Source organism: Salvia hispanica, chromosome 1 (genome assembly GCF_029641045.1).
Source record: "Salvia hispanica isolate PSC_SH4W2 chromosome 1, Shi_PSC_v1, whole genome shotgun sequence".
NCBI lineage: Eukaryota > Viridiplantae > Streptophyta > Magnoliopsida > Lamiales > Lamiaceae > Salvia > Salvia hispanica.
Window position 1 is genome coordinate 55925344 of NC_142692.1, and position 11022 is coordinate 55936365.

Below are 11022 nucleotides of genomic sequence, written 5' to 3' on the forward strand. Positions count from 1 at the left end.
TTAAAAGCTTATTTGAAGCATAACTCTTATATATGGATTACTTGGCCAACAAGCAAACCTATTGAAAGAAAATTTCACATGCACATACATTGGGATGTATGTAAAGAAATGGCATCGAAGAAAATCATCATTTTGGTCAATAGAGCATATTAATCTTCTTTGTCACATAGATATTTATTTAAAGCATTTCAATCCAAATGACCTACAAACTTTCATCATACGATCTCTGTTAGATAATAGCATCAAATTGAAATATTTCGGTCGATATATCCTCATTGTAATTGTCGTATCTTAAAAGCTTATTTGAAGCATAATTCATAAGCATTTAGTTGGCCAAACACATACATAGTGTGGTTGGATTTTTAATATTTAATGTCATAATGTGTGATATGATATGTAATTTTTTATTATTACTATTATGCTTTTGTTAATCCTTTTCCTATATCATATAATTTTATTTGTTATTCTACACAGAGAGGAAGATTAAGATATACGTTATATTTTGTCACAATTTTATCCGATATATACCGTCACATACATAGTGTGATGTCAGTAAAGAAACGGCATTGAAGACAAGATCATTTTGGTCAATAGAGCATATTAATCATTATTATCTCGTAGAAATTCATTTAAAGCTTAAATCTTTATATTTAGGTTTACTTGGAAAACAATCATTTCAAACCAAATGACGTACAAACTTTGTCCAGAGCGTTTTTTGCTAGCGGCAAGGAGCTTAGACATTATAGGTGCCGAGTTCGAGCCCTCCTGACTTCCGTTGTAATTTCCTCTTTTCTATAGGATTTTATTTGTAATTTCCTCCTTCATATAGGAGTGTTTTTTTTAAATGACCTTTAAACTTTCATCAATCGATCTTTGTTATATAATAGCATCAAAATAGGAACATTTCGGTCGATATATCATCATTGTAATTGTCTTATCTTAAAAGCTTATTTGAAGCATAACAACTTTTATATATCGGTTTACTAGGCCAACATGCATACCCTTTGAATGAAAATTTCTCACGCACATGCATTGTGTGATGTGTAAAAAAATGACATCAAAGACAAGATCGTTTTGGTCAATAGAGCATATTAATCATTGTTACCTCGTAAAAGTTCATATAAAGCTTAAATCTTTATAGTTGGGTTTACTTGGCCAACAAGTAAACCACTTCAATATAAAAGATCTACAAACTACGTCCAGAGCCTGTGTCCTAGCGGCGAGGAGCTTAGATATTAGTTTATGAGGTGCCAAGTTTAACCCCACTTGACTTCCGTTGTAATTTCCTCTTTTCTATAGGAGTTTATTTGTAATTTCCTCTTTCATATAGGAGTTTTTTTTTTTAAATGACCTACAAGCTTTCATCAATTGATCTCTGTTAGATAATAGCATCAAAATAGGAACATTTCGGTCGATATATCATCATTGTAATTGACTTATCTTAAAAGCTTATTTGAATCATAACTCTTATATATGGATTACTTGGCCAACAAGCAAACCTTGAAAGAAAATTTCCCATGCACATACATTGGGATGTATGTAAAGAAATGGCATCGAAGAAAATCATCATTTTGGTCAATAGAGTATATTAATCTTCTTTGTCTCATAGATATTTATTTAAAGCATTTCAATCCAAATGACCTACAAACTTTCATCATACGATCTCTGTTAGATAATAGCATCAAATTGGAATATTTCGGTCGATATATCATCATTGTAATTGTCGTATCTTAAAAGCTTATTTGAAGCATAATTCATAAGCATTTAGTTGGCCAAACACATACATAGTGTGGTTGGATTTTTAATACTTAATGTCATAATGTGTGATATGATATGTAATTTTTTATTATTACTATTATGCTTTTGTTAATCCTTTTCCTATATCATATAATTTTATTTGTTATTCTACACAGAGAGAAAGATTAAGATATACGTTATATTTTGTCACAATTTTATCCGATATATACCGTCACATACATAGTGTGATGTCAGTAAAGAAACGGCATTGAAGACAAGATCATTTTGGTCAATAGAGCATATTAATCATTATTATCTCGTAGAAATTCATTTAAAGCTTAAATCTTTATATTTAGGTTTACTTGGAAAACAATCATTTCAAACCAAATGACGTACAAACTTTGTCCAGAGCGTTTTTTGCTAGCGGCAAGGAGCTTAGACATTATAGGTGCCGAGTTCGAGCCCTCCTGACTTCCGTTGTAATTTCCTCTTTTCTATAGGATTTTATTTGTAATTTCCTCCTTCATATAGGAGTGTTTTTTTTAAATGACCTTTAAACTTTCATCAATCGATCTTTGTTATATAATAGCATCAAAATAGGAACATTTCGGTCGATATATCATCATTGTAATTGTCTTATCTTAAAAGCTTATTTGAAGCATAACAACTTTTATATATCGGTTTACTAGGCCAACATGCATACCCTTTGAATGAAAATTTCTCACGCACATGCATTGTGTGATGTGTAAAAAAATGACATCAAAGACAAGATCGTTTTGGTCAATAGAGCATATTAATCATTGTTACCTCGTAAAAGTTCATATAAAGCTTAAATCTTTATAGTTGGGTTTACTTGGCCAACAAGTAAACCACTTCAATATAAAAGATCTACAAACTACGTCCAGAGCCTGTGTCCTAGCGGCGAGGAGCTTAGATATTAGTTTATGAGGTGCCAAGTTTTAGCCCACTTGACTTCCGTTGTAATTTCCTCTTTTCTATAGGAGTTTATTTGTATTTTCCTCTTTCATATAGGAGTTTTTTTTTTTAAATGACCTACAAGCTTTCATCAATTGATCTCTGTTAGATAATAGCATCAAAATAGGAACATTTCGGTCGATATATCATCATTGTAATTGACTTATCTTAAAAGCTTATTTGAAGCATAACTCTTATATATGGATTACTTGGCCAACAAGCAAACCTTGAAAGAAAATTTCCCATGCACATACATTGGGATGTATGTAAAGAAATGGCATCGAAGAAAATCATCATTTTGGTCAATAGAGCATATTAATCTTCTTTGTCTCATAGATATTTATTTAAAGCATTTCAATCCAAATGACCTACAAACTTTCATCATACGATCTCTGTTAGATAATAGCATCAAATTGGTATATTTCGGTCGATATATCATCATTGTAATTGTCGTATCTTAAAAGCTTATTTGAAGCATAATTCATAAGCATTTAGTTGGCCAAACACATACATAGTGTGGTTGGATTTTTAATACTTAATGTCATAACGTGTGATATGATATGTAATTTTTTATTATTACTATTATGCTTTTGTTAATCCTTTTCCTATATCATATAATTTTATTTGTTATTCTACACAGAGAGGAAGATTAAGATATACGTTATATTTTGTCACAATTTTATCCGATAAATACTGTCACATACATAGTGTGATGTCAGTAAAGAAACGGCATTGAAGATAAGATCATTTTGGTCAATAGAGCATATTAATCATTATTATCTCGTAGAAATTCATTTAAAGCTTAAATCTTTATATTTAGGTTTACTTGGAAAACAATCATTTCAAACCAAATGACGTACAAACTTTGTCCAGAGCGTTTTTTGCTAGTGGCAAGGAGCTTAGACATTATAGGTGCCGAGTTCGAGCCCTCCTGACTTCCGTTGTAATTTCCTCTTTTCTATAGGATTTTATTTGTAATTTCCTCCTTCATATAGGAGTGTTTTTTTTAAATGACCTACAAACTTTCATCAATCGATCTTTGTTAGATAATAGCATCAAAATAGGAACATTTCGGTCGATATATCATCATTGTAATTGTCTTATATTAAAAGCTTATTTGAAGCATAACAACTTTTATATATTGGTTTACTTGGCCAACATGCATACCCTTTGAATGAAAATTTCTCACGCACATGCATTGTGTGATGTGTAAAAAAATGACATCAAAGACAAGATCGTTTTGGTCAATAGAGCATATTAATCATTGTTACCTCGTAAAAGTTCATATAAAGCTTAAATCTTTATAGTTGGGTTTACTTGGCCAACAAGTAAACCACTTCAATTCAAAAGATCTACAAACTTTGTCCAGAGCCCGTGTCCTAGCGGCAAGGAGCTTAGATATTAGTTTATGAGGTGCCAAGTTCTAGCCCACTTGACTTCCGTTGTAATTTCCTCTTTTCTATAGGAGTTTATTTGTAATTTCCTCTTTCATATAGGAGTTTTTTTTTTTAAATGACCTACAAGCTTTCATCAATTGATCTCTGTTAGATAATAGCATCAAAATAGGAACATTTCGGTCGATATATCATCATTGTAATTGACTTATCTTAAAAGCTTATTTGAAGCATAACTCTTATATATGGATTACTTGGCCAACAAGCAAACCTATTGAAAGAAAATTTCCCATGCACATACATTGGGATGTATGTAAAGAAATGGCATCGAAGAAAATCATCATTTTGGTCAATAGAGCATATTAATCTTCTTTGTCTCATAGATATTTATTTAAAGCATTTCAATCCAAATGACCTACAAACTTTCATCATACGATCTCTGTTAGATAATAGCATCAAATTGAAATATTTCGGTCGATATATCATCATTGTAATTGTCGTATCTTAAAAGCTTATTTGAAGCATAATTCATAAGCATTTAGTTGGCCAAACACATACATAGTGTGGTTGGATTTTTAATATTTAATGTCATAATGTGTGATATGATATGTAATTTTTTATTATTACTATTATGCTTTTGTTAATCCTTTTCCTATATCATATAATTTTATTTGTTATTCTACACAGAGAGGAAGATTAAGATATACGTTATATTTTGTCACAATTTTATCCGATAAATACTGTCACATACATAGTGTGATGTCAGTAAAGAAACGGCATTGAAGACAAGATCATTTTGGTCAATAGAGCATATTAATCATTATTATCTCGTAGAAATTCATTTAAAGCTTAAATCTTTATATTTAGGTTTACTTGGAAAACAATCATTTCAAACCAAATGACGTACAAACTTTGTCCAGAGCGTTTTTTGCTAGCGGCAAGGAGCTTAGACATTATAGGTGCCGAGTTCGAGCCCTCCTGACTTCCGTTGTAATTTCCTCTTTTCTATAGGATTTTATTTGTAATTTCCTCCTTCATATAGGAGTGTTTTTTTTAAATGACCTACAAACTTTCATCAATCGATCTTTGTTATATAATAGCATCAAAATAGGAACATTTCGGTCGATATATCATCATTGTAATTGTCTTATCTTAAAAGCTTATTTGAAGCATAACAACTTTTATATATCGGTTTACTAGGCCAACATGCATACCCTTTGAATGAAAATTTCTCACGCACATGCATTGTGTGATGTGTAAAAAAATGACATCAAAGACAAGATCGTTTTGGTCAATAGAGCATATTAATCATTGTTACCTCGTAAAAGTTCATATAAAGCTTAAATCTTTATAGTTGGGTTTACTTGGCCAACAAGTAAACCACTTCAATATAAAAGATCTACAAACTACGTCCAGAGCCTGTGTCCTAGCGGCGAGGAGCTTAGATATTAGTTTATGAGGTGCCAAGTTCTAGCCCACTTGACTTCCGTTGTAATTTCCTCTTTTCTATAGGAGTTTATTTGTAATTTCCTCTTTCATATAGGAGTTTTTTTTTTAAATGACCTACAAGCTTTCATCAATTGATCTCTGTTAGATAATAGCATCAAAATAGGAACATTTCGGTCGATATATCATCATTGTAATTGACTTATCTTAAAAGCTTATTTGAAGCATAACTCTTATATATGGATTACTTGGCCAACAAGCAAACCTATTGAAAGAAAATTTCCCATGCACATACATTGGGATGTATGTAAAGAAATGGCATCGAAGAAAATCATCATTTTGGTTAATAGAGCATATTAATCTTCTTTGTCTCATAGATATTTATTTAAAGCATTTCAATCCAAATGACCTACAAACTTTCATCATACGATCTCTGTTAGATAATAACATCAAAATAGGAATATTTCGGTCGATATATCATCATTGTAATTGTCGTATCTTAAAAGCTTATTTGAAGCATAACTCATAAGCATTTAGTTGGCCAAACACATACATAGTGTGGTTGGATTTTTAATACTTAATGTCATAATGTGTGATATGATATGTAATTTTTTATTATTACTATTATGCTTTTGTTAATCCTTTTCCTATATCATATAATTTTATTTGTTATTCTACACAGAGAGGAAGATTAAGATATACGTTATATTTTGTCACAATTTTATCTGATAAATACTGTCACATACATAGTGTGATGTCAGTAAAGAAACGGCATTGAAGACAAGATCATTTTGGTCAATAGAGCATATTAATCATAATTATCTCGTAGAAATTCATTTAAAGCTTAAATCTTTATATTTAGGTTTACTTGGAAAACAATCATTTCAAACCAAATGACGTACAAACTTTGTCCAGAGCGTTTTTTGCTAGCGGCAAGGAGCTTAGACATTATAGGTGCCGAGTTCGAGCCCTCCTAACTTCCGTTGTAATTTCCTCTTTTCTATAGGATTTTATTTGTAATTTCCTCCTTCATATAAGAGTGTGTTTTTTAAATGACCTACAAACTTTCATCAATCGATCTTTGTTAGATAATAGCATCAAAATATCGGTCGATATATCATCATTGTAATTGTCTTATCTTAAAAGCTTATTTGAAGCATAACAACTTTTATATATTGGTTTACTAGGCCAACATGCATACCCTTTGAATGAAAATTTCTCACGCACATGCATTGTGTGATGTGTAAAAAAATGACATCAAAGACAAGATCGTTTTGGTCAATAGAGCATATTAATCATTGTTACCTCGTAAAAGATCATATAAAGCTTAAATCTTTATAGTTGGGTTTACTTGGCCAACAAGTAAACCACTGATACGCCCGAATTTTGCACTGTTTTAAGGCCATTATTTGGTCCGTTTTTATCATCAAAATCACTCTACATGTCCATTATTTGCATATTCTATACATTTTGGTATTTTGACGTGTTTTGTGAGAAATGTGCATATTTGAGCCGAAAAGGGGAGTAAAAACGCATAGTCTGGAAATCTGGAGTCAGACGGCGACCAGCGACCGCCGCGAAGTTGTACGGCGACCGCCGGCGCCCGGCGGTCAGAGCTATGTGGCGGCCCGCCTCGGAAATTTACGCTAGGAGAAGAGTCTCGCCCGGCGACCGCCGGAGGACATGTGGCGGTCCGCCACCGAAGGGTCAGAATCTCTGGACTCCAACGCGGCGACCGCCGGCCAAGGTGCGGCGGCCCGCCGGAGAAAGGCGGCGAATCCGACCAGCCCTAGATTTGCTCCATGATTTACCAAATTTTTAAGATCTTTTCCTTCTATGATGAGGAATAATCTTCCCCTATAAATAGGACCTCAAGCTTCATAAAAAAAAAGGAAGTTTTTTTTCCGACACACAACAAGAACACATTCATAGAGATCAAAAGCTAGAGTACTTCAATTGTGCAAGGAGTTGAAGAAGGATTTCAAGAACATCAAGAACGACAAGGATTCAACCTACGGGTTTTATTTGCTTTAGTTTTATGTTTAGATTGCTTTCCCTTCAATCTATGTTTTTAGTTTATTCAGTCATGTGTAACTAAACTCATATGATTCTAGGGATGTGTTAGTAGCAACTTTGGTTATACAATTCCGTTTTCTATTTAATATCCGTTTTGTTTTTACTTTGTTTCTTCCCTAAGTTAATCATGATGCTTCATAATTGAGTGACACAATTATGTATGATTCAATACAACTTGCTTCATAACTGTGACAGAGTTCTAGCGAGTTAGATCCACTTAGTAGACACTACAGTTAGCTTCCTTTAAAATGGCACTGTTAATTGAGAGTGAGGAATTTTCAAGGGTCTTAGGAGCTTTTTGGAGTTACGTGTTAGGATTGACAACCCTAATGTTAGTAATCAACGTTTGTATCGCATGAGCATAAGCTAGGTGACTCGTCCTTTCAAAGTATTAACTGTGCTAGGGTATTGTAGTTTGGAATTTGTATAACCATTAAAGCGAAAGCACATCCCTAGAATTCCCCTTATCTCTATACTTTTCTCTCCTTGATTTGCTTGTTTTTAGTTGTTTACTGTTTTTAATATTTACTGTTTTCAAAAAGTTTCCAATAATTCTTGCTTCTCCAGATAGTAATTGAGTTCTAGTAGAAGATAGACACTTTGTGTACATCTTCCCCGTGTTCGATACCCAGTACTAACCTTTTGCTATACTATACCTACTCTGTATACTTGCAGGTATTTATAGTGCAAATAAAAAGTGCATCAAGTTTTTGGCGCCGTTGCCGGGGAAGACAATTCACTTTGGAGTGATATCTTCAAACGGATAATTTTACTACTTTGGATTTTTATTGCTTTCTGTTTTAATTTTTTTAGTTTAATTTGTTTTTGTTTTCGAGTCTTGCAGGTTTTGTATGCGAACGCGTTCTGGGAAGTACATCTTAGAGCCGCTTGATTTAGAGCTTGAAAGAACTCGTAGAATAATAAGAAGTGAAAAAGGATCAGGAAAACTGGGTGACCGAACAGATATTGAGAAGCTGCAGGAGATGGTGAAGTTGCTGATGGATGAGAGAGATGCGGAGAGAGCAGCCCGAGAAGCCATGGAAAAGAAGAACAGAGAAACATTACCTGTGATGAACATGTTCAATCATGGGAATATGATCACTTTTCCTAACGGCCCTCGTATTGATGCTAACAATTTTGAGTTACGCATGCCCCTTATCCAAAGGGTCGAGCAAACTCCTTTTGCAGGTAGGGCGACTGAAGATGCTAACCGCCATCTCTCCAAATTCGTGGAAATCGCAAACACTCTGAAATTAAATGGTTTCGACGATGATGCCATACGGGTAAGACTTTTTCCATTCTCATTGATTGATTCTGCTAAAGAGTGGTTTGAGAGTATGCCACCAGAAAAGGTCTCCACATGGAAGGACATCGTAGCTACCTTCCTCGACAAATACTACCTGCCAGGCACTATTTTGAAGCTCAAAAGTGAGATCTTTCAGTTCACACAAGGCCATGACGAGCCCCTCTATGAGGCATTTGCTCGTTTCAAAGCTCTTCTTCGAAAGTGCCCAAACCATGGTTTTTCCATAGACCATCAGGTAGGAATCCTCTATAATGGATTTAACGAGAAAATATGTGCTATGCTTGATTCAGGGGCAAATGGAGGATTTCTAAGAAAGACAGGAGAGGATGCCATGGCGGTGATCGAGGAGTTCGCCACCAATAGTCGGGGGTGGTCGAAGGAAAGGCATGCCACGAGAAGAGTAGCAGCCATAGAAGAGGCCGAAGAAAGTTCTTTTGCTAAGGAGTTAGCAGAACTTAGAGTCAGGATTGATCAAATGGACATCTCGAGGAAGGAAGATCCAATTCCGGCAACTTCCATAGTGGCAGTCAATGCACCCGAAACTGCCATATCAACTGTGGAAGAAATAAACTACGTGCAAGGAGGCGGTCCCAGAAACTACAATAACAATTATCGCCCTAATCAGGGGGGCGGCAATTTCAATAATTATAATGGGAACCGTCCGCACCCAAATCTTTCTTATTCTAACAATAATTACTTGCAACCCCCTGCAGGATTTAATGTTAGCAAAGGAGGAGTGGTTGAGCCGATGAAGAAGGAAGACAAGTATGAACAAGGAATCACGAAAATCTTGGAAGTAATTACGCAAGATAGGAAGATTAATGACACCAAGATCGGAGTGGTCGAAGCAAGGATAAACAACCTCGAGCAAGGAATGAACACAATCTCGGCAGCTGTAACCAATATTACCACTCAAATGGAGCAAATTCAGAAGAAGTTAGATGAGGATAGAGCAAAGGCAGCAGCAAGAGTGGATGATATTAACAAGAAGTGGGTGGCAAAGCAGAAATCTGGGGACTGCCCAGTCGCCGGCGGACCGCCGCAGACCACGCAGCGGCCCGCCACTGAGACGGCAGAGACACCAACCAGGCAGGACTGCCCAGTCGCCGGCGAACCGCCGCACACCCCGCAGCGGCCCGCCACTGACAAGGCAGAATCGTCCACTAAGCAGGAGCTTGTGCGGCACAACGGGATTGTACTCCCTTTTCAGCCAAAGAGGAAGTTCAAGCTTGAAGAGCAGTTCAAGCATTTCCTTAACATGTTTTGCAAGGTCCATACTAACATTCCTCTTGTTGAATCGTTGCAGGAGATACCAAAGTATGCAAAGCTACTAAGGGAGGCGGTAATGAGGAAGAAAAAGCCGACTAAAGCCGACCTTAAGCTACCGCATCATTGCAGCGAGATCATCCAAAAGGAAAGGGCAGTGAAGCAAAGAGATCCGGGCCAGTTCATCATTAGATGCCGAATTGGAGAAGGAAAAGTTGACAAAGCACTGTGCGATTTAGGATCGTCCATCAATCTCATGCCACTGAAGTACTACGAAAAGCTCAACATTGGGCCACTCAAATCTTCAGACGTAACACTCAGGTTGGCAGATAACTCGTCTATCAAGACTGTAGGTATGATTGAGGATGTCCTAGTTAAGGTTGATGATTTTATTTTTCCCGCCGACTTTATTGTGCTTGACATGAAAGTAGACAAGAACGTCCCTCTAATCTTAGGGCGAGATTTTCTTGCCACTTGCAAAGCTTTGATTGATGCAGGTCGTGGCGAGATTACAATCAGTGATAATCATAGTCAATCCACCTATAAGATCGAGCGCGAGATGCTAAAATTTGAGGAGGCAAAGCGGGCAAAAATGGAACAACAGTGCAGAGCAGTCATGACTACCGACTTGACCAAGCCCAAAGATCCCTTTGAAGCGGAGGATCCTTCTACCTCCACTATCTACATTGTCAAAGAGGTAAGACACTCTTCTAAAAAGGGTGATGCTAATTCTTCTACATCTGCTCCACAGAAGAAGAAACAGAAGAGAAAGAAAACACCCAAAGAGGACCCCGAGATATACGTCATCAAAACGAAAGAGGG

General features: G+C 35.6%; 1 non-coding gene across 1 annotated transcript; it reads right to left on the bottom strand.

Annotated features, from left to right (window-relative positions):
• Positions 1 to 9046: 9046 nt before the first annotated feature.
• LOC148934182 (small nucleolar RNA R71) lies at positions 9047 to 9153 on the bottom strand. The gene has a single exon (XR_016134798.1). It is a non-coding gene; the product is annotated as a small nucleolar RNA R71 (small nucleolar RNA).
• Positions 9154 to 11022: the final 1869 nt, after the last annotated feature.